Below are 27,744 nucleotides of genomic sequence, written 5' to 3' on the forward strand. Positions count from 1 at the left end.
AAGTAGGCCTTTTCTTTTCCCTCTTTGTAAAGGCCCATGAGTCTCTCTTATCACCTCAGAAATGACTTGTCTTGTTCCACAGAACTTGACCAATCCAACCACCAGCCCTTCTCGGCTCACAGACCCTTGTCCCAAAGCAAGAGCTAAGAGAACGTTTCTCAAGGCCCATCCTTCAGCATGAGCTGACTCCCAATTTTCACTCTCCCCTGGAGATGGCAGGGGGAGTGGGGAGGGAGAGGGAGAAGGGGACGCCCTTTCCAGAAGGCAGCTACAGAATCGAGGGTCCTGTCTCTCAGTGATACACACCTCAGAACCCCCCAAACCGACTGACCCAGGAAACTGTCTCAAGGACCAGATTGAAGCTCGCATCGCTCCAAAGAGGTGAGACAGCTCTCTGCTCGGTATCAAATCAATTAAAGCAGTTGGAGCACTGGAGGGTCAAGTGACAAAGGAATTAAGATCTGTCTGGAGGATAGAAGGCAGGGGGAAGAACTTATGGGTAGAAATGCTACCATCACCCACATAAGTAATAATAATACTAACGTTTATGATTAGCAAATGGGCGTTTCCCCCACAGCAACCCAGGCAAGTACATTATTAAGATTATTTCCACTTTACAGATGAGGAAGCTGAAGCTTAGCAAGCTGAAGGAATGTGCCTCCTACCAAGTAGCGGGACTGGATTCTGGCTCCAAAACCTTGGCTCTGAAGTACGGCTGTTTAGGGACTAAGGGTTCTGAACAGGCAATTGGTTCTCTTTGCTAATTACTGCCCTAAGGAAGGGAGAGAGCGACTCTTCTGAAAGCCACATTAACTGATTGGAAAATGTCAGCTTCACACTTCATGAGATTACAGGGGGTTCGTTTCCCAAGCAGGGCATCTAGGGGACGCACCAGGAAGTGTGGCCCGTCTGGGCAAACATTCTTGAATTCTTTTTTGACGGGGGGGTGGGAGCTGGATATTTGGTTACACCTGCCTTCCATGTTTTTCAGGCTAGACTACTGGGCCTCACCTGGAGCTGATCCTGGGTGCCTGCATCACAGTGCGTTTGGGTGCTGGAGCCAATTTCAAATGTTTTCTGAGGAAAAACCTGGCAGGAAAGTGAGTCTCCACGGGCCCACCTCCAGAGGAGGAGGGCCGGCCGTCTAGAGAGGTGGGTCCCCAGTCTCCTCTGCTCTCAGCTGGCTGCTGTTCCCTCACAAGGGCAGGAAGACGTTGGTGACCCTCCCAGGTACCTGCAGGCAGCACCATCCCCACCTCACCTCCTCCCTGTGATGGTTGCAGGCTTGGCCAAGGGCAGGAGTAGTTTGCATTTCTTTGCTTTAAGGACATACGGCTCCTTTACTCTTCCAGGGGCTTGAAAACCCCAGACCAGGTGAGCAGAGAGCTGGGGCCTGCCCGACAGAAGTGGGGCTCCTTGAAGAATTGCTTTATGAACTGGGCCTTGCTGTGATGCCATTTAAAAAACTGAGTCATTGGCCGGTGGCAGGGCCATCACGAGGAGGCTGTCCCTGACCTCCCCCAGCAGCAGGGCCGAGGGTGGTCCCCACCGGAGTCATTCGAACAGACAACTTAGGCGAAGAGCTACACCTATGCAGATCTGTAACAAATAGCTCCCTCCTCCAATTTCTCTCTCTCTGTCTCTCTCTCTCTCTCTCTCACACACACACACACACACAGACACACACACGCTCTCAGACTCCCAACCCCCTGCTGTGACCACCCTCCCCCAGACACTCTGGAACCAGCATAGCTTCTGGGGTTCTCAGTACCAGGTTCTGGACTCCTCCAAAGCCTGGATATGTTTTCACTTGGGGACACTCATGAATGATAGAAGTGACCTGGCTCCTTTCTTTATATTGCCCTTTAGAGAGCTTAGAGATCAATTAGTGGCTCATAGAGCAAGTGAATACAACTTTGAGATATTCTTCCAAAATTAAAGCACATAAAATAATACTATATATGGTACCTGCCATAAAAAACTAACAACTGTTAATATTCTGTTATATTTGCTTCACGTCAATAAAACATTACACAGGAAGTGGAAATGCCCACCATCCTTCTCTAGGACTATTTCCTACCCCCCAACCCTAGCAGTGTCCACTATCTTTAGTTCAGACCTTTCTTTTTTAATCTTAATAAATTAAAGAAATTATAGAAATATGTGAGTAGATTAATTTTTTGTATGAATTCTATAAATGGTTCACAAAGTACGCACTGTCCTGAAATGTGCTTTTTCTTTATTTAACGGTGTATTTTGGTCATCCTTTCTCGCTCTTTATGTGTATTCTGTTGTATTTTATGGTTCCTTATTAGCCACCATATATTTTGGGGGGAACAAGGCGGAGTTCAAATAAGGAAGGAATTAATAAAATAATGATTAATAAAATAATAGTTATTACTCTAAGAGCTGCTCATCCTGCTATAAAGCTTGAAACAAAGGAAAACAAGATAATGTTGCAGCAGGAGAGACTTGAGCCAGACATCAGGACACCTCCCCTACAGTGTAACGGCCCTTCTAGAGAAGATACATTCTCTGAGATGGCTTCACGTCTATTCTATATGGAGGCAAAGAAATGGATGAAATGAAGTGACCCATTAAACTTTTAATCAACTAACAGATCCTGGCAGGGAGCTAGCAGGCCAGCTCTGGGACTCAATGCCAGGGAAGATAAGCAATCTAGAAAGGTGCCCTGCCTTCCAGAGCCCTACCATCTTGTTGGGGAAGTAACCCAGGCCACATGCAAGATAGTGCAGGAGCATACGGGGCAGTGCGCTGCAGAGCTTAAGAGCAGGGAGCCCAAGTGCCCTGGGTTTAAATCCTCACCTGGCACTTGCTGGCTCTATGAATTTATTTAACTTCTTTTTGCCCCGATTTCCTCATCTGTAAAATGGGAATAATAGGGTCATGTGAGAATTCAATGTGCTAATTTACACAAAGCTACAAATATAGTACCTGTCACTCAGCAAGCACTACATATGTTTCAATATTTGTTAAATCAAAATAAATGTTGTTTGAATGATACGATCATGAACTAGAGTGGTCAGTCCAGAGATGGCTTTTGAGCTGGGGTGATTAGAAATGGTTTTACAGAGGACATAGCAGAGAGGGCAGGATCAAAGGCCTGAGTAACTCAGATCCCTTAACCCAGGAGACCTTCTTCACCAAAACTTGCCCAAGAAGGTATTTGGGGCAGAGTGAGAAAAGAAGTCAGGCAAGACTGTGGGGTACATGAAGGGAATGGTGAACACTCTGATGAGTGGGGGCAAGGGAAAGTCTCGATGTCAGGACCAAAAGTTTGAGATTTATCGTGTAAGAAATAGGGAGCCACTGAAGGTTCCATGCATCAGTGACATGTTGCAAGGAAATGTATCAGTCAGGAGAGGCTTTGTAACAAACACCCCCCCCCCCATTTCTCAGTAGTGTCAAATGATAAAGTTTATTTCTTGCTCACAATATATGTCGTCTGCCAGTCCACTGAGTCTTTGCCCCACCCTGGCTTCACTTTGGGATGCAGAAATGAGGAAACAGATTCCGTCCAGAACATTTTGGGTTTGTTGTTGCAAAGGGGAAAAAGCCCAGGGCAAACAGTGTGCTGGCTGTTAAAACTTCTGTGGGGAAGTGACATATATATCATTGGCCAAAGCCAGTCACACAGCTAAGCCCACTGCCAATGGGTCAGGGATGTAGGTCCTCCTAGGAAGGGGCAGCACATATTTGAGAACAATAATAACCTCCCCCAGGGAGTTTTAAGATCCTTTCTAATATTATCACATAGGTTTCTGCTATGATGTTCCCTCCAACCCAGTCACATTGGTATCATGCATTATTACGAACTCTTCTTTAGACCATGATGCTTTAGAATTTGCCTTGAAATCAATGTGGATCTCACCCCCACCTCAGGATGCCCCAATAGCTGATTAAAAGGAAAGGGTTCCCCTAAGAAGCATTTTTTCCCCCAAGCCTGAGAAATGAATATAATGTTTCTGCTTTTGAGTTACTCAGGCATCTTGGTTGAGGAAAGCCTGTGTGTTCTCCAGTTTGCCTGGTCTTATAATTTTGTAGCCTGCTGTGATTTCTGGCCTATTGATTAATGGGTCTCTCTCTCTCTCTCCACCACAAGCGACCTTAATCTTTTCTTAATTGCTTTAATGGCTGTTCGGCTTCCCTCTTGTGCCTTCCCCCACAATGTTGTTGTTGCAAAGCTTTTGTGTCTTAACTTCATTCCCCAACCGAGGACTTTGCAGGCGAATGAAAGGTGAATTCTCTCTTTGTTTACCCTCTTTTCCTTGTTTTTCGCTTTTGCTTTATTTCGTCTTTAGCTGTTTTCACGTTTCTTAGCCAGCGTGGGGCACTGTCTGAGGTAATTGGGCACAAACAGAAAAATAAACAAAAATATAATGAGGGAGGCCAATGCCAAGGTCCCCCCTCAGGGACCCCAGCATCCACCCCATCGGCATCTGGTCTGGGCCCTGCGTCTCCCTCTGTCTTCCCTGCTCTCCAAGGCTGGGGAGCAGGCACACCGCTCCCCGGCCATGCTGAGGGTGTCTGAGGTCTCCCCAAAGCCAGACTAGGGTGGAGAGACAGGGCTGGCTTTCCCCTGACCTAGTTTGGGGCTCTCTCCTTCCTTAAGAACAGAATTCCAGGAGCTTCTTCAAATATGCTTCGTTTGTTTATTCATTCACTGATTTATTCACCAACACGGTAGATGCTTCCTGTGTGCCTGCCATTGTGCTAGGGATCATGGGAGAGTACAAAAGAGGCACAGACCCTGAGCTCAAATCACTCACAAATCAAACCAGCAGATGTGAAAGAGTAACAAACAAAGCAACATCTCAGGAACCCGTGAGAGCTCTGGATAACAAATACTGGAGCAGTTCTGAGGTGAGGCCTCAGTGGGCTGGGGATTTGGGCAGACTTCCTGGAAGAGGTGGGATTTAAAATGAGCCTTATCGATGGATAGGCCAGACAAAACAGACAAAAGACAAGGCATTTCTGGAGGTGAGAGGAACATAGGATTTGGGGAGAGTGAGGGCACAGGAGCAGGAACCCTGACTCCCTTGTGCCCCTGGGCCTCGCTGCCATGGCCTGGACAGCTGGGTGTGATGGGAAGTATACATCACACTCAAGGTCCACTTGCACCTGCATAAGACCCTTTCCATCTGGTTCCCCACTTCCCCATTCTGAGATGGAAAGGACGCTAGGGATGCTTAGTAGGTGCCATTCTAAGGGGGGGAGAAGGAGGGGGAGAATATTCTTTTTCAACAAGGGCTCAGAGGACAAAATTTCTGGAACCTTCTTTGTTGGCCCCACAAAGTCTGAAAGGATTCACATGGAGCCCATGCCTTCCACATGACCCTAGGCCACTGTCTCTGTAGCAGGCCTGTTAGGATACCAAGCCTATATCAAGGCATCTCATCATATTCCTTTTGCCAGGCATCCTGAACTGCTTCCTGATGGACCCCATGGGTGTCAGCAAATTCTCAGGGGCAGGCTGGGGTCCTCTCCTGTACAGGAATGGACAGGACCCGGGAGCCCACCAGAGTGACTGAGCCAGACGGTTTGATGCCACTGGTGGTGCCAAGGGGCTTACCTCTACTCTTATTTATAAACTCTTAGGGGAGGCAGAACGAGAAAGACCTTTCACTAAACATTTACATCAGTAAGTTAGGGGAGATGTAGAGCATGTGGTTAAGAGTTTATCTCTGGGGTCAGACAGACTGAGTTAAATCCATGTTCTTCAAAAGTTGAAGGTCTCACTTCTTGATTTTAAAACTTACTACAAAACTATAGTAATCAAGACTGTGTGTTATTGACATAAGGATAAACACAGATTGATGGAATAGAGAATCCACAAATAAACTCATACATTTATGATCAATTGATTTTGACCAGGGTGCCAAGACAATTCAATGAGGGAAGACAAATGTTTTCAACAAATGGTGCTGGGACAACTGTTATCCACATACAAAAGAATGAATTTGGACCCCTATTTCACAACATATACAAAAATTAACTTAAAATGGCTCGTAATGTAAGACCTAAATGTAAGAGCTAGAACTATAAAATTCTTAGAAGAAAACATAGGTGTTGATCTTTGTGACCTTGAACTAGGCAATGGTTTCTAAGATATGACATCAAAGTACAAGACACAAAGAAAAAAATACATAAATTGACTTCATCAAAATTAAAAGATTTGTGCATTGAAAGGGCACTGTCAAGAAAGTGAGAAGACAACCCAGAGAATGGGAGAAAATAATCACACATCATATATCTGATAAGGATCTAGAGTCCAGAATATATAAAATGCTCCTAGAACTCAACAATTAAAAGACAAACAATTCAATTTTAAAATGGGCAAAGGTTTTGAACAAAGATTCCTCCAAAGATATACAAATGACCAATAAGCACATGAAAAGATACATAACATCATTACTTGCCATGAGGGAAATTAAAAACAAAACCACAATGAGATACTACTTAACACCAACTAAAAAAACAATAGCAAGTGTTGACAAAGATGTGGAGAATCAGAACCCTCATACTGCTGATGGGAATGTAAAATGGTACAGACTCTTTAGAAAATAGTTTGGCAATTCCTCAAAAAGTCAAACCCAGCAATTCCATTCCTAGGTATATACCCAAGATAATTGAAAATATGTTCACACAAACATTTCACACAAATGTTCATAGCAGCATTATTTATAGTAGCCAAAAGGTGAAAACAACCCAAAAGTCCATCAACTGACAGATAGCTGATTATGGTATGGTATATCCATACAATGGAATAGTATTCATCCATTAAAAAGTAATGAAGTGTTTATACATGCTATAACATAGATGAAGAATTGAGCTAAATGAAAGAAAGCATTCTTTTAAAAGGCCATAAACAGTATTGCATTTAAATGAAATTTCCAGGTTAGTCAAATCTATAGGAAAAGAAGTAAACTATTAGTTTTCAAGGGCTGGGGGTAGGGTGGAATGGAAGTGACTGCTGAGTATGAGGTTTCCTTTTTTTTTTTTTAATTAATTAATTAATTTATTTATTTTTGGCTGTGTTGGGTCTTTGTTTCTGTGCGAGGGCTTTCTCCAGCTGCGGCGAGCGGGGGCCATTCTTCATCGCGGTGCGTGGGCCTCTCACTGTTGCGGCCTCTCGCTGTGGAGCACAGCTCCAGGAGCGCAGGCTCAGTAGTTGTGGCTCACAGGCCCAGTTGCTCCGCGGCATGTGGGATCTTCCCAGACCAGGGCTCGAACCCGTGTCCCCTGCATCGGCAGGCAGACTCTCAACCACTGCGCCACCAGGGAAGCCCCGGGGTTTCCTTTTGAGGTGATGGAATGTTATGGAATTAAACAGTGGTGAGGGTTGCATAATTTTGTAAATATACTAAAAACCATTGAATTTTATGCTCTAAAGAGTGACTTTTATGGTTTGAGAATTATATTTCAATTAAGAGAGAGAGAGAATGAACTTTGGCATAATGTTCCCAACCATGATGGAAGTGGAAATGAGGTCATTAAAATACTAAAATTTAAAACAATAAATCCAGGTTCTTCAAATCTGCCTCTTCCCAGCGGGGTGACCTTGAGTGAGTTATTTAATCTCTCTTTTCTTTTCCCAAAATGGCTTGGTTTACTTAGGAAATATTTCAGAGAAATACATAAAGGCACTTACATATCATCTTCACATATATATATATATAACAGTTACCCAAGTATTCATCACTAACATTAAAGATGCAAATATTGTATCATATTTACTTCATATCATCCTTTTTAAAAAGAACTGAAACGTTAACAATTAGTTAAAACTCTTCTCTCATTACTTCCTCTTCTTCTCTCTCCAAAGGTAACCAGTGTCTTGAAGTTGGTATTTATTATTCCAGTTCATTTTTTAAACTTTTACTACTTATGTACGTACCTATAAAAAATATATGCTGGGCTTCCCTGGTGGCACAGTGGTTGGGAGTCTGCCTGCCAATGCAGGGGACACGGGTTCAAGCCCTGGTCTGGAAGGATCCCACATGCCGCGGAGCGGCTGGGCCCGTGAGCCACAACGACTGAGCCTGCGCGTCTGGAGCCTGTGCTCTGCAACAAGAGAGGCCGCGATAGTGAGAGGCCCGCGCACCGTGATGACGAGTGGCCCCCGCTCGCCGCAACTAGAGGAAACCCTCGCATAGAAACGAAGACCCAACACAGCCAAAAATAAATAAAATTTAAAAAATATATATATATATGCTATAGTACTACATGCTGCTTAAAATTTTACATGATGGACACCATATTTTATGGATCCTTTTGAAAATTCCTTTTTCCCCACTCAACATTATATTCTGAGATTTACCCTTGTGGGTGCCCGTGTGACCGCTGTATGGTACCCTGCTCTGAGGGTGAGCCATTGTTCATTTCTCGAGCTCCTTGAGCAGGGGTCAGCAATCTTTTTCTATAAGGACTACAGAGTATTTTAGGTCATACAGTCTCCTGCAACAATTTAACTCTACCGTTGCAGAGGGAAAGCAGCCGTAGACAGTGTGAGTGTGGCTGTGCACCAATTTAAAATTTGTTCATTCATATAATTTTTTAAAATTAAGATGTTATTTTCTTAGAGCAGTTTAACGTTCATGGCAAAATTGCAGGGAAGGTACAGAGAGTTATCCCCTGCACATACACCAAACCTCCCCAACCACCAACATTCCCCACCAGAGTGGTACCCTTGTTACAATTGATGAACCTACATTGACACATCATAATCACCCAAAGTCCATAGTTTACATTAGGGTTCACTATTGGTGCTGGACATTCTATGGGTTTGGACAAATGTATAATGACATGCATTCACCATTATAGTATTATACACAATAATTTCACTGCCCTAAATGTCCTCTGAGCTCTGCCTCTGTGCTCATCCTACACCCTGCCCCCACCCCTGGCCATCCCTAATCTCTGTATTGTTTCCATAGGTTTATCTTTTCCAGAATGTCATATAGTTGGAATCATACAGTATGTAGCCTTTTCAGATGGGCTTCTTTCACTTGGTAACATGCATTTAAGTTTCCCCCATTTCTTTCCATGGCTTGAAAGCTCATTTCTTTTTAGTGCTGAATAATATTCCATTGTCTGGATGTACCACAGTTTATTTCTCCATTCACCTACTAAAGAACATCTTGGTTACTTCCAAGTTTTGGCAATTATGAATAAAGCTGCTATAAGTATCCGTGTGTAGGTGTTTGTGTGGACATAAGTTTTCACTCATGCAATTTTCATGTGTCACAAAATATTATTCTTTTGATTTTTTTCAACCATCCTTAGCTCAACCACTGTGCAAAAGCAGGTGTTGGGCCAGATTTTGCCTAGTTTAATTTCCCACCTCTGGTTCTCCTAAGGAAAGTCTCCTTTGCTCACAAATGTTGCTGTGTGAGAGGACTCTTCTTCACTGGAAGAGGTGCCAGGGTGTGCCCTTGGGTCAGAGTGGGGATGGAAATAGACAGCACCTGTCCACATCAATACCTGAGCTTGAAAGGAGCACTGACAGCTCAAAAGCTGTTTGCCAGTTTTATGATGTTAGATGCTGTACTTGTTCCTTTCCATATATTAGTTCATTTAATCTTGGCTTCATGAGGCCCTACTATCATCCCCGTCTTACTTGAGGGACTTGAAACTCAGAGGTAAAGTCACTTGACCAGGATCATGCAGTCCATAAATTTTAGAACAGGATTGCTTCCAGATGTGTCTGACTCTAAAACTTCTGGTTTTGAAGAGAGAGAGAGATAGAGAGAAAGAGAGAGGTAGAGAAGGGAGGGTAGAGGGAGGAGGGAGGTGCAGAGAGGGGGAGAGAGGGAGAGAGGGGGGAGAGGGAGAGGGATAGAAACCACTGCCAATCCTTTCAGAAGCCCCATGTTGAAAGAAGGGCTCTGGAATCCCAGCCACTAACAGGTAGAGTTGCCAGATTCAGCAAATAACAATATAGGATGCCCAGTTAAATTTGAATTTCAGATAAACAATGAATAATCATAATTATGCCCCATGCAATATATGGGACATACTTAGACTAAAAAACCACTTGTAATGGCATTTTTCACAGAACTAGAACAAAAAATTTCACAATTTGTATGGAAACACAAAAGACCCCGAATACCCAAAGCAATCTTGAGAAAGAAAAACGGAGCTGGAGGAATCAGGTTCCCTGACCTCAGACAATACTACAAAGCTACAGTAATCAAGACAGTATGGTACTGGCACAAAAACAGAAATATAGATCAATGGAACAGGATAGAAAGCCCAGAGATAAAGCCATGCACATATGGTCACCTTATCTTTGATAAAGGAGGCAAGAATATACAACGGAGAAAAGGCAGCTTCTTCAATAAGTGGTGCTCGGAAAACTAGACAGCTACATGTAGAAGAATGAAATTAGAACACTCCCTAACACCATACACAAAAATAAACTCAACATGGATTAAAGATCTAAATGTAATGCCAAACACTATAAAACTCTTAGAGGGAAACATAGGCAGAACACTCTATGACATAAATCACAGCAAGATCCTTTTTGACCCACCTCCTAGAGAAATGGAAATAAAAACAAAAATAAACAAATGGGACCTAATGAAACTTAAAAGCTTTTGCACAGCAAAGGAAACCATAAACAAGACGAAAAGACAGCCCTCAGAATGGGAGAAAATATTTGCAAATGAAGCAACTGACAAAGGATTAATCTCCAAAATATACAAGTCAGCTCATGCAACTCAATATCAAAAAAACAAAAAACCCAATCCAAAAATGGGCAGAACACCTAAATAGACATTTCTCCAAAGAAGATATACAGATTGCCAACAAACACATGAAAGGATGCTCAACATCACTAATCATTAGAGAAATGCAAATCAAAACTACAATGAGGTATCACCTCACACCAGTCAGAATGGCCATCATCAAAAAATCTACAAACAATAAATGCTGGAGAGAGTGTGGAGAAAAGGGAACCCTCTTGCACGGTTGGTGGGAATGTAAATTGGTACAGCCACTGTGGAGAACAGTATGGAGGTTCCTTAAAAAACCAAAACTAGAACTACCATATGACCCAGCAATCCCACTGCTGGGCATATACCCAGAGAAAACCATAATTCAAAAAGAGTCATGTACCACAATGTTCATTGCAGCTCTGTTTACAATAGCCAGGACACGGAAGCAACCTAGGTGTCCATTGACAGATTAATGGATAAAGAATATGTGGCATGTATATACAATGAATGAATATTACTCAGCCATAAAAAGAAACGAAATTGAGTTATTTGTAGTGAGGTGGTTGGACCTAGAGATTGTCATACAGAGTGAATTATGTCAGAAGGAGAAAAACAAATACCGTATGCTAACACATATATATGGAATCTAAAAAAAAAGAAAAGGTTCTGAAGAACCTAAGGGCAGGACAGGAATAAAGACGCAGACGTAGAGAATGGACATGAGGACGCAAGGAGGGGGAAGGGTAAGCTGGCACAAAGTGAGAGAGTGTCATGGACATATATACACTACCAAACGTAAAATAGATAGCTAGTGTGAAGAAGCAGCATAGCACAGGAAGATCAGCTCGGTGCTTTGTGTCCAGCTAGAGTGGTGGGATAGGGAGGGTGGGAGGGAGATGCAAGAGGGAGATGGTGTGGGGATATATGTATATGTATAGCTGATTCACTTTGCTATACAGCAGAAAGTAACACACCATTGTAAAGCAATTATACTCCAATAAAGATGTTAAAAACAAAAACAAACAAAAAAAACAACAAAACAAAACAAAAACCACTCGCTGTTCATCTGAAAGCACAATTTGACCTGGTGTCCCATGTTTAATCTGGTACCCTACTTGCTGGGCATCCTGGGTGCAGCACAAGGAGAGACAAACAGGAGCATCTGGGAAAGCATTTTTCTCCACCTCCTGATGCTTGGGATCTTAAAACAAACGTGTCCCAAGTAGCAACTGCCGCCTTTCAGAGCACCCGCCTCTCAACCTTCTGAACTATCAGGCCTTCAAGCACGGCGGCATGGAGAGTGGTAGGAATCGTGGGAAATGCCTTCAACGCACCATCCAAGCTGCCCATCAAGCCTGGACAGGTACGCGGACAAACTGAAAAGGTCAGAGCGTTTGCCTTTGGAACCTCCTACCCCTCATTTCTCCATCGTTCTCCCTTCTCCCAGCATCCCTCCTCTGGTCCAGGTTCCCTGAGGCTCTGTGCTGCGCTGATCTTGCCAAAGCATTTTATAAACTAGTCCACGCCCAGGACACAAGGACTCAATGTGGGACCCCCTCCTTAGGAGAACTTGCAGTGGGAAGGAAAAGCCTGAGGAGAAGATGCTTAGGACAAAGGCACGGAACACAAATGGTGGGATGTCAGGCCTTGTGCCAAGTTCTGGAGGGATATTTGGGAACAGAGGGGCCCTTTGGTCCTCCCCGCAGTTTATCATCTATGTCACCACCCAGTCCGCAGGCCTGCCTGAATGAATGGGTAACTCATCACCAGCACGTGGTACCACATTCAACACAAACTTCCAGCCTGAATCTGGACGCTTGTCCTGCATTAGCCCGCTTCCTCCTGCCCCGGGGAGCAACACTTCAGGGGCTGAAAGGCTTTCTTTGTGCGGGCAATGCAGGCACTGCCCACCTACCCTCTAGTCCCTCTGAGTCTCTGTCCTCTCCTCGAACGGTTTCCCACCCAGAGAGCAGGCAGTGTTGAGCAGTGCTCAGAGGCCAGCGCACAGAGAAAGGGCTGAACTCCCAGAAGCTCCAAACCAGACTCTTCGCACAGTTACCTGACCTTGGCTCGTTGCTGCCCCCTCCTAGAAAGAGTATCAGGCCTCCCACCCGGGCCCTCCCACGTCTACAACCTCCGAGCGCTGTTTCCATGGCAACCAGAGGCACTGCTGTAGTTTCACACCTATAACATGAATCCCCGCCCCTCAACATTGCACCCCTATGCCCAGCATTCTCGTCAAGACCCTCTCTGTCGCATCGAGTACATGCATACTCTGCCTAACAGACCCCCACCCTGCCAGCTTCTAAGAATTTTTCTCCCACCTTTATTCAAAGATGTCAATGGAGGGCCCTCCCTTTGAATATAGATTTTTAAAAAATTTTATGGTAAGTTAAAAATGTAACAAACAGCGTGTGGGCAATTACAACTGTCTTTGGTAGAGTGGAGTCCATGATAGGAGCTTCCGAAATGTGAGGGGAGAACTTGGCCCAAAGGCTCGTATATGGAGATGTGATTATTCTTCAAGTAGGAGTTAATGGGGAGGCAGATCTCCAAATATGTCATACACGGATTACAGCCAATTATCGGATTATACAAGAGGCCAGCTCGCCGGCTCCCCTCTGGCCACCGCCACGTCATCAACGCGCAAATGGGAAGGAAGAGGGGGAGCCAGGAGAGAGGCCCAGAGAGGAAGGCCCGCCCACTGCCCCCACTCAGCCTCCTTGCCCCATCTCTGATTCTACTCTCAGGCGCGTTCGGAGGGTCCACTCCCCACCTCATCCAGGTGGCTCCCCAACCACAGACTTGGCTTGTCCATAGCCCCCCACCCCATGCCAGTCCAGCTCTTCCCGTCCCATATGTCACCCGCAAAACCCCGTTCCCAGTGAACCTACGCATCACACAAACATAGAATGAACATAACTTTCCACAAAGGGAAGAGAATGGAGAAGTGGAGACAATAAAACCCCATCATCTGATCTCTTAGAACTTCACAAAATAATCCTACTCTGTTGGTCATGTCAGAGAGGGTCCTGCCTGGGAGGGAACCCCCAGATCCAGGAAGGAAACAGTTGATGTGTTTTGGATTCAGGCTTCTGGATGGTTGGGATCTGGTTCATTCTTTGGGCCTTCCTGAGGGTTCAGAAGTCTCTAGATGGTTTCTCTGTGCCCACCAGGAGGCCCTTCCTGATGGAGCAAGGGTTGTGGGACTTAATGGTACCCACCAACCCTGACCTGCCATCTCCCCTCTACACCCCCTTCTCACCTCCCCCCTCAGCCCCTTCCTTATTGACTGGGTGGCCAGAGGGCAACTCACAGGTCAAGTCTTCTATATAATCCCTTCAGTGGCTGTAATCAGATGATGACATCTCCATGGACCCCCCTCTCAGGTATCTCCTGATAGAAACAAAAACATTTTTTTGTCAATTATAGATTCTAAAATACAACCTAGGGCTACTTTACCCCATATAACTCCTCCCTTTGAAAACAGAATGGAATGGGGCATTGGCTGATGAGATCCCTGTGGGGTGTTCTGTTCCAGCCTGAGCCCCGGCGTTTGGGAAATTTGGGGACTTTGGGACAGTCCCAAAGGGCAGGCTGATTTCCCTGGACTGCCTGGCCCCACGTCAGCCAGTTCCCACCAGGCCCCTCAAGTGAGTAACAGCTAAAGCAAAGCTGGGATTTTAGGTTATGAGGCAAATTCCATTTCCTAGTCCAGAGGGGAGCAGAGCTTTCAAAGGATAACTCACCCCGCATGGCACCACTGTACCTTCCAGCCTCCCCACCCCGCAGATGTTTCTGGAAAGGCATCCTCGGCTCTGTTCACTTTGGACCTATTCTAACTTGACTTTGGATGCTATCTGTCTTCCTAAGTAGGCCAAGTCCCTGCAGCGTCCCCTTGTCCTGGACAGCTGGTAACCAAGACTGCCCTCCACACTTTGAGCTTGAGGGAAACTGAGGCCCTGGAAGGACACAGGCTTTTCAGTCCCTCAGCCCAAGAACTTCCTAAATTCAAGAAGCCAAGTTCAGACGTTCGGTAACTCGGACATCCCTGGGTTGTGTGACCTCTCTGCCCTCCTCCCAGCCTGTCATCGCCTGGGAGAGACCCCAAACTTTTGAAAGTGCCTTTGAGCGGCTGGGCAGCCCGATGACCCCCCGCGTGTCTCTGCTCTCGGTCCCTCCGTTCGTCATGACTGCTGCTCACATGGCGCCACCACCTCCTGTCCACTGCTTTTCATCAGCCCAGCTGCTCCTAAGGCTGAAAAGCTAATGTTTTTTTAGAAATCCCCAAATCAGCAGACGCGTAAGTAATTGCATCCCGGCAAGATTAAATTAGGTGAGTTAGACAAGCAGCCGGGGGAAGGGGGTTTAAAATTCAGTGTTTAGGAGGGTAACCACAGGAGTAAACACCCACGAAAGAGTTTCCTTTCTTCTCTGGGCCCTTTCCGGCGGCCCCCACCTCCACCCCAGTTTGGCCTCGGCGCCCAGCGCCCCCAGTTCCCCAGGCCCCAGCAGACTCTACCCCTGTCAAACAGGCAGTGACTCTGCTCCTCACCCGGGCCCCCTGCCCCTCCTTCATTCCAGGAAGTCTGAGGTACATCCGGTGAAGAGAGCTGATCCCGGGCCTCTCACTCAGGTGAACTCAAAAGGACCCTCGGGGAGATTAGAGAGAATCTCCTGCCAGTGTCACAATGAAAAAGAAGCTTCTGGGGAAACCGAGTCAGGTTCCTACTAAAGTCTTGAGCAGGAAGTTCTGGATTATAGAACGGTCAAGCTCAGTAGAACGTGCAGAAAGATGAGTGTCATAAATGCCACACATCAGGACGGCTGGCCTGCTGTGAGCAAGACTCACACGTGTCAGCCTTCCGGGAACGTCCCAAAGGGTCACAGGCACGTACACCCCCAGAGTGAATGGTTTGGGTGCCAAGATTAGCCAAAGCCAGAGTGTATGGACGCTTGAGATATTCTGACACCAGAGCAGAGGAGCCAGAAACTGCAATTTCAAATGGGAATTAAATTGCTGCATGTGTAGGATTATTTTTCATTTAGGAAAAGAAGTGTCCCATGTTTGCATTTTTAAGATTAGAAAATAGTTAGCAATTTAGCTCTGGAAAACCAGTTTCCTACTCTTCTCCTTGGCATTTCTGAGAATTTTGGTGATGTGACATTAAGAAGTACCTAGTGACTAGGGTTGCCAATGGAGCAAATAAAAGTACAGGATACCCAGTTAAATGTGAATTTCAGATAGACAATGCATAATATTTTTTAGCATAAGCATGTACTAAATACTAAAGAAAAGTATTCGTTGTTTATCTGAAATTCACATTTAACTGGGAGTCCTGCATTCCGTCTGACACCTCTCCCGCCAGTGCGTGGACAAGTGAGGAGGAGTGACCCCCTGAGGCCCAGTCATTGCAAAATTCATTCAGCCAATAGCCATGTACCGAGCACCTCCTCCGTGCCTGGCACTATGTTTGGTGCTGGGGTAACAGACCTAATGCCTGACGTCAGTGGCAGCCGAGGAGGCAGAGGAGCAGTGAGCATCAAAACAGTGTATGGAACACATCACAACCAGGAATGTCCAGAGCCAGGGAAATCAGACTGAGCAACGACACTTCTGAGGAACGAGGGGGTGGAGGTCACCATCAATGCGGAGACACCAGTTCCATCGGCATGTCTGGGGCAGAACAGGAAGGTAACACGAGGCCCTCTGGGCCATTTCTCTGTTGTGGCACCTCCCTCCTTTCACCTTCCTCTCCCTCAAGACCCCATTCTTTCATTTATCCATTCAATTGGCATTTATTGAGGGTTTATCATGTACCAGACGCTGTGCAGCATGGGAGAGACAAAGATAATCATGACACAGCCCCTGTCCTTGAGGTTGACAGTCTGGAAAGGGGCTCAGACATGTTTATAATCGTGGTGACCTAGAGGTCATTCCAGCAGTAGGGATAAAGCAATGAGGGGATACTGAAAGGGTGACACATGGCACCAGAAAGCCTATGGACACCATAGTCACATAATCTTGTTTTAAGGCCAAAGTCCCTGGCAACATGGTCCCTGATCAAGTCACTGAACCTCTCTGAGCTTCGTTTTCTTCACCTGAATAAAGGTGATGTTAATAACAGTGTTTGCGTCATAGGTTTGCTCTGAGAAGCTAATGGAACAGCCAGCATCTGGTAAACCAGAAAGTGTCTCATAAATGGGTCACAGAAATGATCATTGTTTGGCAGGTCCTCAAAAAGTTAAACATAGAAGTACCACATGATCCAGCAATTCCACTCCTAGGTATATACCCAAAGGAACTGAAAGCCGGGACCCAAACAGACCCTTGTACACCAGTGCTCACAGCAGCATTATTCACAATAGCCAAAAGGTAGAAACAACCCAAATGTCCACCACAGACAAATGAATAAACAAAATGTGGTCTGCATACAATGAAATATTAAGCCTTAAAAAGGAATGAAACTCCAAGACATATCACAACATGGATGAACCTTGAAAACATTATGCTAAGTGAAATAAGACAGACAGAAAAGGACAAATATTGTATGATCCCACTTATAGAAGGTACCTAGAGCATTTAAATTCATGGAGACAGAAAGTGAAATAGAAGTTCCAAGCCACTAGGAGAATGAGGAGTTAGTGTTTACTGGGTATGGGGTTTCTGTTTGGATGACGAAAAAATTCTGGAGATGGATAGTGCTAATGGTTGCATAACATTTTGAATGTACTTAATGCCACTGAACTTACACTTAAAAAATGGCTAAAATGGTGAACTTTATTTTATGTATTTTTACTACAAATTTTTAAATGAGTTTTATCCAGAGAAGGCTATAAAATATAAAAATCAAGGAAGGCATCACAGAGGAGGTATTCCTTGAGTACGGTTTGGCTTGGGGAGATGGGGGGAAGAACCGTTAAGCAGGAGGAAACGGTAACTGCAGGAAAGGAGGGCTCTGTGAGCCTCCCAGGGCCAGCAGCTTTTGTAGGGAAGTGCAGGCATGAGGCTGAGATGTTTCAACACCACCTCCTATGAAGCTGTCCTGCAGGCGAGGGAAGAAAGCACTGACGTTTCACAGAGTGGTGCTGGGGCAAAGGCTTGGGTGGGAAGTGAGTGGAACGGGTCGATCCTGGAGACGCCACCCCAGGAAGGACTGGGCTGGGAGGGAGAACAAAAGCCACTTGGGAAAGCGCATCCAGAGGGTCAGGAGCTGAAGGAGTCCAAGGAGTCCAGTGGCTGGGAGGAGGAGCTAGAAGCGGACTGATGAATGCGAAAGAGGAAACAATAGCAGACCAAGGACTGGGGAAGAGGAGCCAGAAGCTACATCAACACAGGTAGTAAGGGGGTGGTTAGGGCCAAGGTGACTGGAGATAGAAGGAAGGGGATGGATGGTATGAAGGTGACATCCCTCAAGCCCTGAACGAGTCAGATGGGAAGGTTGGTTGGGCAAGTAACCCAGGTAGGATGAGCTGAATCCAATCTAAGAAGGGACCCTTGTAGTTGGAATATTCCAGGTCCTTCCCAAGGACGCAGAATGCAGACCCCGGGATCTGCTCTTGTACCTCAACAGAGACTGCCTTCGTATCCAATCATCCTCTAGACAAGAGAGTAGAGGTAATATCAGTTCCTAAGGTCAAGGTTTCAGGCTCAATCCCCCTCCCCCTTCCCCCTTCCCTCCACCCCCAGGAAATCTGGTTTTCCTCTGATTCAGGGTCAATTTCAGCAAAATTATAAATTCAGTCAGGGTACCTTTCCTTCTTCCCAGGTTGCACCCCTCAAGCCTCCCACCCTCATTCTCAAAAAAGGACTGGGTGTCAGGCATTGTATACCTTTTTGTTAACTCAAACTTTTGTGTTCCTTTTACCCAAAGCATTTGCATTTCAGCCAGGTCTATTGTTAAAAGATTTTGGACACCGGGGAGAAGGCTGGGGAGGATTTTTGAGACAGGGTGGTCCTTCTGGCTCCCCTGCGTCACTCCTTCTTCACTAAGAGACAGTCTTCTGATAGAGTCACCTCTCCTCGCCCTTAGCAGACTGTCACCTCTTGCTTAAGTTAGCATCAGTCATTGGCTAAACAGCAGGATTTTCATTTCATAATAAAACATCTTAACAGCAAATAGAAAATTTTCTATAAATAGAGCTCATGTAAGATGACAGTGGATTAACATTTTAATTAAACATGGCAATTCCAATCATTTTTATCATTATAGAAATACCCAACATTTTGACACATTTCAGGTATAAATTGATGGTTCCAGTAAGATGGCAAATTGAAATAATTTTTCAGGCGATGTTTGTAAGCTTTCAGTGGCAGCAAGAGATGGTGGTATTCAACAGTCAAAGCTACAGGTTCCAGACATTCCCATTCAAAATGACTAATCCTGAAGCCTCCCTCCGTTCTTTAGATGGCTTTAGAAACGATCTCCCCTGACGTCACACACACACTATGACAAATTAATTTGGTGCTTTATGATTTGCAAAACTCACACCAAATGGTACTTTGTTTTCCCTGGTAGAATGTCAGACTGTGTTCTCTGGTTGAAAGGCACGGCAAACAGCACTGACATGTGTATTTGTCTTAGCAATTACCGGTTTATTGAGCACAGAGGATATGATTTAGCACCATGCTACTGCTGACCCTCACAGGGGACCCTGCAAGGCAGCTATTATTGTCCCTACAGAGGAGGGAATCCAGGCTCAGAGCAGATAAGTAACTTGCCCAAAGGCACACAGCTAGAAAGTGCCAGAAATAGGACTGGAACCCACAACAATCAAGAACCAGAAACTGTGCTCTTTTGATGACTGTCTTTCTTCCCCCAAATGACACTATGCACAGCCTTTGCTGAAAGTGGACCCAACAAATATTTGTCCATTTGTTCTATCTTTCCTTTTTTTAAAAAAAATTTTAATACCGCTCCTTAAGCCTCCCCATTCTTTTTTTTTTGGCTGTGCCGCAGGGCATGCAGGATCTTAGTTTCCTGACCAGGGATCGAACCCATGCCCCCTGCAATGGAAGTGGGGAGTCTTAACTACTGGACCACCAGGGAAGTCCTATCTTTCCATATTTTAGGTCAAAGAAGACCCTCCACTCACCAATTACACAAAGCTGTGTAACCGAACCTTACTGAGGCAAGTCCTTTGTCACATTTCCTGTGCACCAACTCTCTCACCTCCAAACCACCACTATCATCATCAACACCATCTTCAGTATAAAATACAGATCTTATTTGAAAAAGATATATTTTTCCAGAAAAAGATAAATATTTTAACAGATGGATCATGCTTTTTTTTTTTTTTTTCTTACATCAAACAGTTTTCATCTTTAAAATCTAGTTTAGGGTACATGCATTCTTGGTTTCATCACTTTTATCACTACCCTTCAAGTGTGCTGGACCATTGGCCTCACAGTCAGCATTTGCCTTCAAGTTTCCTGAAAAAAATGCATAGTTTTCTGGCAAAGTTAGGCAACTTCTATCCCCCTGGAGCCTCCTCCCACTTTTTACCACCACACAAGCTCAAATTTGCTGAAAGGCTACAGAGAGAATTTCACACTGAAATAAAAGACCCACTCAATGTAAACACCCATCAAAGGGAACATGCTGAACAAAGTATTACAAGTTTTGGAAACTTTGAAATATGTCAGAGAAAATGAAATCACTCTGAGAAAAATAGTACAGTAAATATTCTCAACGCTTTGTAGTCTAATTATCCTGGCTAATGTTGCTGAGAAATACTCAGCAACACCGTGATGCTTTAGGATGATAAAACTCTGTGGGGCTGAATAAAGTTTATTAATAAAATCAATAAGTATTCCCTGACTAAAGTTGTTGATGCCTGTAGCACAGGTTTTACCTCTCTTGGACAAAAAAAAAAAAAAAAAAAAAATTCTTGAGGACATGAAGGTCCCTTTTCATCTTTATAACCCACAGCAGAGCTTAGCCTGGTACCACTCGCGTAACAATTTTCTCAGTGACTATTTTGTTTGTGGAATGAGTATCAGTATATAATAACTATTCTACAAAGACTTGTTGGGGATTGTGCAACTGGGAGAAATTATGACTAAAAATGAAACTACGGACACAACATTGCAAACATACTAAATGCCACTGAATTGTATGCTTTAGAGTGGTTCGTTTTATATTGTGTAAATTCCCCTTAATTAAAAAAAAACTGCAGAGACCAGGGAATAGCAACCTAATAGCTTTCATTAAAATTCAACATGGTATATTCTCATATTTTCATATGAAATATAAAGTACAAAAGAGCCCATAAACAGTTTTATGAGTAGGAAATTTCTTAAAAAATCATTATGAAATAGATAAAATGTTAAAGTTCCAACATAATTTCCAGAAATTGTGATGCAAATAGCCTGAGATATTTAAAGCCCTCTTGGCTTGGTGAGCAGAATTTACAGGGTTTTCAGAATGCCCCCTGGCTGCCTGGTTTGCTGCCTCCTTGGCCCCCAGCACGTTGGAAGGGGAAGGATGGAGCGCCAGTTCGCCGAAGTGAAGAAGCTCTGGGTTTCTTTCCCATCTGAGAAATCTTCCAAGTACACCCGAGAAATGTAGCGGCATGCCTACACTCCCATCCCTTTAGCAACTTGAATCACAGTTCCGAATTCAAGGCGATTGTTCTAAGAACCTCAAACTTATAAATAATTTCCAAAATCAGGCTTCCTTCCTTATATGACAATGGGATGACAGGCTTTTTTTCTTTTTTCAGGCAGTAAAGAAAAAGCCTCTTACTGAAAAGGTTTTAACAATCTCAAGTCAGCAGGGTTGAAAATATAATGCAGTTTCCACTAGTTCAGGAAGCAATATTTTCTTTTCTGATTATTGACAACACAGTTTTTCTTTTCTGTTAAAGGGCCGTTTGTGGAGATAAATGTTTAAGTGCTGAGGACATTGTCACGAGGTTTTCAGGCTATATTTTTATTTGTAAAAGGCCAATGATTAGCCACTTGTTCTCAAAAAAGTTAACCCCACTTCTAGTAAGCTGCCGCTTGGAATCTTTTCTGTATCAAATTTTCCTTTCTGCTTTCTGATAAATCACAATGTGACAGCCTCAGAGCCTTCCTCCCTCGGCTGTTTTGCTTGCTCATTAGGTCTTTAAAAGAAAATGCAAATCATCATCTCTTCATTAATCCATCGTAGAAAATAACTCAGATGTTCCTAATTTCTCCTCTGATTTATCAGACCGGTCTCTGATAACTTTTGAAAGAAGTCTATTCAACATTCTCAAGGACAAAAGACACTTTATAGAAATAAATAAAAAGAAATCCTGACACAAGTGCAAGAGGAGAAAAACACCAAGAAGTTTGGTAAATGTTGCCTGCTTGATTCAGAATTATTTCTAGTTCTGCCCTAACTGATAAGCACATTACACTGAAAATGTTTTATTCACAAACTTCTCTGATATAATCTATGAAAGTAAGTAAAGACTCTCTGTTTCACTCTATGCTATGGACGCCTGGCAGGCTCAAGGAAATTAACAATCTAATGTCACCTTTCCTTTAACAGAAAATAACAACAAGAAGTACGCAACATGATAGAATCTGAAGGAATCAAAACATGTTTGTTCTTAACTCCTGAAAAATCTCTCCGTGTGATATTCTCTCTCTATATCTATATCTATATCTATATCTATATGTAAACCTCTCTAAAATTGTCTTTTTTACACACTAACACTAACTAAATCCTAGGGTCTTCTCAGAATGCCTTCTCAGAATGCCCCATGATCAGGTGGCTTTACAAAGCATTCTATTTACCAAAATCATTATGACACTGTTTATTTTCCTCAGAGGGGGGCTGGAGGGAGGGCAGGAGGGGAAAGAAAAGAAAGCTGGTGAGTTTTTGTGTAATAAGTGACCCCATCATGCAAATAAACAAGTGCTTCTCTTTCAGGATATGTGTTATCAAAGACATCTCCAATCTCAGCTGCTCACCAGAAATAGAACTATTGACCCCACCAAAAGTAAAGAAGACCTTTTTCCTTCTGCCCAAGACACTGGGGGGAAAGGGGAGGCTTGTGTGGGAATGATTTCCTTGAACGCTGCGCCAGACACACGCTCAGCCATCTGACCACAACCTGGGCGCCTCCCTTTGCACCTTCTCCCTTCAAACAAATCGCAGGGGTGGACCCCAAGCTCACAAGAATTCCGCCAGACTGACTCACATTTTTTTCTTTTTAAAGTTCTCAGTGTTTATGGGTCTCCAAGTTAGGGAGGGGGCAGGGAGGGGCTCTTTTTAACAAAGACAAACACAGTTTGCAATAACAATGCAGAGAGGGTGTGTGTGTGTGTGTGCGTGTGTGTGTGAGTGTGATGGGGGGCATGTTTGGGGTTTTTTTTTTGTTTTTTTTTTGTTTTCTCAGAAGGATGAATTGAAAGATAGGTAGCCCAGATTTCCAAAACAGCCAGTTTCTGAGGAGATAACATTAACTCTGGGGAAGGAAAGCATTTGGTAAAAACTCCCAGATTGAAAACTCAACTACCAGATTCTACTGAGAGGAAAGGGTGCATGCAATGCCTGCTTTCAAAGGGGCATCCAATGTGCTCTTCTGCACAAACACCTCCTGTCAGCGTCCAGAAAGACCCAAAGGCACATCTCAGGTGGGAGGGCACTGTCCCCTCTACCTATTCAGGGAAGGCTGGTCCTGTCTGGCCGGGATGGGGACAAAGGGGAACTTAGAAGTGGGGACAGCCATCGGAGGGAGAGGAGGGCCCACAGGACTGGATTTCCTTTCCAGAAACTGCTTTGCCTTCTCTTCCACCTGGTTCCCGGCAGGGAGTCCTGGCCCTCCTTTGCGGAGGCTGTTGACTAACGAAACAGTGAAAGCACAGGTCGGCCACCAGGCAAATAATAAACATAGCTGCGTGGCACGTCTGTTAAGCCTGTTTAATCGTTCGTCCCTACATGTAAGTGGGCTTCCTATCCCAGCCCCCATCTCTCCACCTGTATCAACAACAATGCCTCTGCACAATTATCTTACCTTAATGAACCTAATCTTTAATTTCCCAGCGTGGCCCTGGTCCTCAGCCTCCTAACAAAGGAAGGGGGACTGTTTGAGTCCCCGTGAGCCACCTTCCTCCAACAGCTAGGGAAACTTTAGCCACGACAAGGATTTTTTGCCCCTTGTGGAACTGTCAAAAGCAATAAATATTTTTCTTTTTATTCCATCATTAGACCCTCCTAAGAATGCCTCCCCATTGTCCACTGTAATTCCCAGAGCTCTCTGGGCAGGGGCGTTATTGTGGAAAATGAATCCTGAAGTGTTAACAATCCGGCCAAAGCGGCTACACTTTTTTTTTTTTTTTTTTTTCTTCCGAGGGCGTAACCGTTAGGAATGTGTCGCCTCACCATAGCCGGCTCTGCGAAAAGAGCACTTGTGTTTTTTAACACTGGTCTTTGAGAAGGATGCTCAAGTTAAAGCATTGTGGCCACTGTAAATAGATGCACTCAGCAGAATAGAGCTTCTTCATTCCTAATTAGGGAAGTAACTCTAGAAAGACAGAATGTCACTTGCTGGGCTGTGCTTATTGTTGAGTTTGTGCTCGCCTCCACAATGTGAGGTAATTGGAGTTGTACCTTTTAGAAAGCTGCTAATTTCACATAGGAAGTGCTAACAAGACCTTTCTGGGCCATGTTTTCCTTCTCTCTTTTTAAGGAAGTTACAGACCTTCAGTAGTGGGAATGGCTGAGCCCTGGCCTGGCGGAGGAAACAGCAGTAATGAACCACTTCAGCCCGCAGTTAGAAAAAGGAGGCCTCATTTTGGAGTCCTGAGAATACTAAGCACAACAAAAGGTTCTGTTTAAGCTTGTTATCCAGGACATTCTTACAGGCTACACAGCTTTCCCTGCAATGACCCTCTCCAAACAAGTGCATCAAGTTTGAGCAAATAGAAACACGCAACTTTCAAGGCTCCGAGTTATAGTTTTCTTTACAAAGCCATTTATATAATGTAAGCTGCAATTAGCTTGGGACAGAGCGAGGAGATTTAGGCTGGAAGGTTCTTTTCACAAAAGATAGAAATTAGTGGAATAAGTAACAGTTAAATATCGGCTTCGGATAACTAGTTGAAAAGACCTTTTAAATCATTTACTAATAAAAAAAAATAAAATGATTTTGTCTCAGACCTTGTTCCAACCAAAACGTGGTCTTTTTACATCACTGAACTGATTAATCTCACTAATTTTAAATTATCCAGCAAGAATAGACCGGAGCAAAAAAAAAAAAAAAAAGTCCACACACCCCCAAATGAAAAGCACTCCAGCTTTTAAGCCTGACAATTTCATCAAAACGTCCATAGGAACTACATAAAAAATTCAAACTGTAATGAAATAAATTGCTACTTACATTATGAAAAGTCTGCAAAAGCTTTTTATAGACTTGAAATGCAGAAGTTATATAAACTGCACAGTAAAAAGAATTAGAAATTGACCTTTACAGATCAAGGGCTAAAATTAACAGTCTTAAGGGGAAAAAAAATTTCCCGGTTCACAATGGCTTTTAATGCCATTTTTTCCCCCCTACACTCATTTATCTAATAACCATGGCAAGGTTAGGATAAACAATGAACAGTATGTTTTCACATTTTCCACCTTTTGTGTCCTCCATATGAATTTCTAAAACACTTAAGAGAATAGATACATAAACCTGTGACCTTCAAATGAGCTTTTTGATACTCTCAACATTTTGAATAAAAAGATCAGAAAATGGAACCACTTTTACACAGTAATGAATTCCATTCTGTTGGGTAAACAAAGCTAAATTTTAAAACAGAGACCTGACATTTGTATAGCTCAAGAAGCTATTCTGTTCTTTTGGGGGTAGGCAGAGCAGGGAGGGGGCGTCGTCAGTACTTGACGGTGGGCCAGGTAATGACCAAATCCACCATTCACATAAAAAGGAGACAAATCCATTGGGCCGTGTTCAACAGAGAGCCACCGTTTCCAAGACAAGGACAACAAAAATGCCCAATTTTTATGACAATTCCCCCCCCCCAACCCCACGAACAATTGATCCATCTCGCAGAAAAGGGGGGGGGTGGGTGTTAATGGAGGAGGCCCATGCAGCCATTATGGAGCTAACGCTTATTGACGGGAGCTACAAGGGCCTCCAAAAGTTACTCCAATTTCCGTCGAGCTTTTGTGCATCCGTTGTCCTGTCTGAAAGGCTCAGTTAGGTATTGTTGCAAAAAAAGTCTGCATCCACATTTGTTCCCCTCTAATTCATACTCGGCATTGTGAAGTTTTGCTATTCAGGGGCTGATTGGACAACAGCCCTGACAAGGGCCAAGCGATTAGTCTCTCAGCATGGGCTGGGCTTCTCGGTATAAACCTAGGGATGGGGCTGGAATTCACTGGGGCATTCAGCTTCCTCTCGGGGCCTTCCTGAGAGGCCGTGCCTCCTTTGCTGCAGGTAATGCATTCCTTCAGACCCGGGAAACCGAATCCTCGTAATTAGCGTGCCCAGAACGGGGCATCCCGCCCCCTCCCTGCCAGTCGGCCCTCGGGGGCCCTGCAGCTTTCTAAGGAGCTCAGCCCCTGAAATGCTCCGGCCTCGTCGAATTGAAAACTTTCTCGGGCGGCTCGGTGGGCCTGAAAATCTGCACGCAGAGGAGGGGAGCCGAGGGAGGGCCGCGATCGGCGCCACTTAACCCCTGGCTCGCCGACCCGCGCGCAGGACACGCCGCCTGCAGCCCCGCGCTGGGGCCGCCACGTCGGAGCTCGGCGCTGCACCCCGCGGCTGAGCGCGTCGCTAAGTGTACAGATGTCAGTCTGGTGTTTTACATGTCAGTAACTTGAATTCATTTACATTTATTTTCCTATTGTTTTATATCATTTTATGACAATGTGCTGCATAATATAATTTAAATCTTTAATGTACAACTAATTCTCTACCATTAATTTGTCAACATGATTACTGGATATGCCACCCGGAGAAGCAGGATGATTTGAAATATGGATAAGACATTCCTGTGTTTTTTCACGAAGGTTTACATCGGAAATGACAAAGATTTACGGAGGGTTTTTTTCTTGGACTGTCTGTAATCTAATGAAAACTACAACTTCACTGTGATTCCCACTTAAACTGAGGAATTCCAGATATCAGTGGGGAATAAGACACACACACACACACACACACGGCCTCCTTCTAGGAGAAATAATTAATTTAGGCAGCGCGGGGTTCTGAGCAGTGGTCCAGCCCTTTGGCGGAGAAGGTTCCCCCCAGGCCCGGCCGGGGCGCGGCCGGACGCCCTGCCCTGGGTGGTTTGCTCCAAGGGGTGGGAGAGAAAGAAAGCGGGCGCCGGGGCCCGGGGCGCGTTCCCGGGGCGTCTGCAGGCACCGACAGCGCTGGGGAACAAACAAGAGGAAAGGGTGGTACCTGTGGGCATAGTGTTGCTGGGCTGCCCTGACTTCAGGACCCCCCCCAAACTTCCCCCCAAACCCCAGCCTCCTTCTTTCGCCGGCTGTCGGAGCCCAGCTTGAAAAAACTGGTCCTTCCCTCCACGCCCCAGGAGGACGGCGCCCTGCAGCCACCAGCCAAATGATAACACCCAAACGTCTGCACCATTAAAATTAAAAAAGCAGCAGCAGTACCCCCAAACCTTATTAAACATTCAAATAGAAAAATTAAGATATTCTGGGCAAAAGAAGTGTTTAGACAAAGGCTGTCTGCTTCAATTTCCCCGTTAAGCCGGGAGCAGGCTGTTCGGAGAGAGAGTGACGGTGGATTCCATAAATTAACAGAAAATCCCTCTTCTCCGGAGCCCAAGTTATCTCTCCGTTGCCTGCAGCCCTGATTTAGAATGGGAGCCGGCTTGTTTACCGGTTTAATTAATGCTCCTTTTCAAGTAGGGAGGAGGGGAAGGGAAATGAAGTGACTTGGTGATAAACAGGTGTAGCCGGCCTGCAGCGAGCTCACGGGGCCGGTGGCAGCCTCGTCAGGCTTGACTGGGCATGACCCCGCCAGCGAAAAAGGTAGATGGCCCAGTTGGAAG

At 44.7% G+C, this 27,744-nt stretch overlaps 1 protein-coding gene across 4 annotated transcripts in view; it reads right to left on the reverse strand.

The window, feature by feature from the left end:
- Positions 1-27,744, reverse strand: part of LOC309644219 (uncharacterized protein) — a 146,198-nt gene that overhangs the window by 99,758 nt on the left and 18,696 nt on the right. Inside the window, exon 2 of one of the 4 annotated variants that reach the window (XR_014254296.1) lies at positions 11,770-14,135. The exons of the other annotated variants lie outside the window; for them this stretch is intronic. The gene's annotated coding sequence lies outside the window, so the exon portion shown is untranslated. Of the gene's footprint in view, positions 1-11,769; positions 14,136-27,744 lie in introns of those variants that run through there. 4 annotated transcript variants of the gene reach the window in all.

This window comes from Balaenoptera physalus (genome assembly GCF_965194825.1).
Source record: "Balaenoptera physalus genome assembly, chromosome: 15".
NCBI lineage: Eukaryota > Metazoa > Chordata > Mammalia > Artiodactyla > Balaenopteridae > Balaenoptera > Balaenoptera physalus.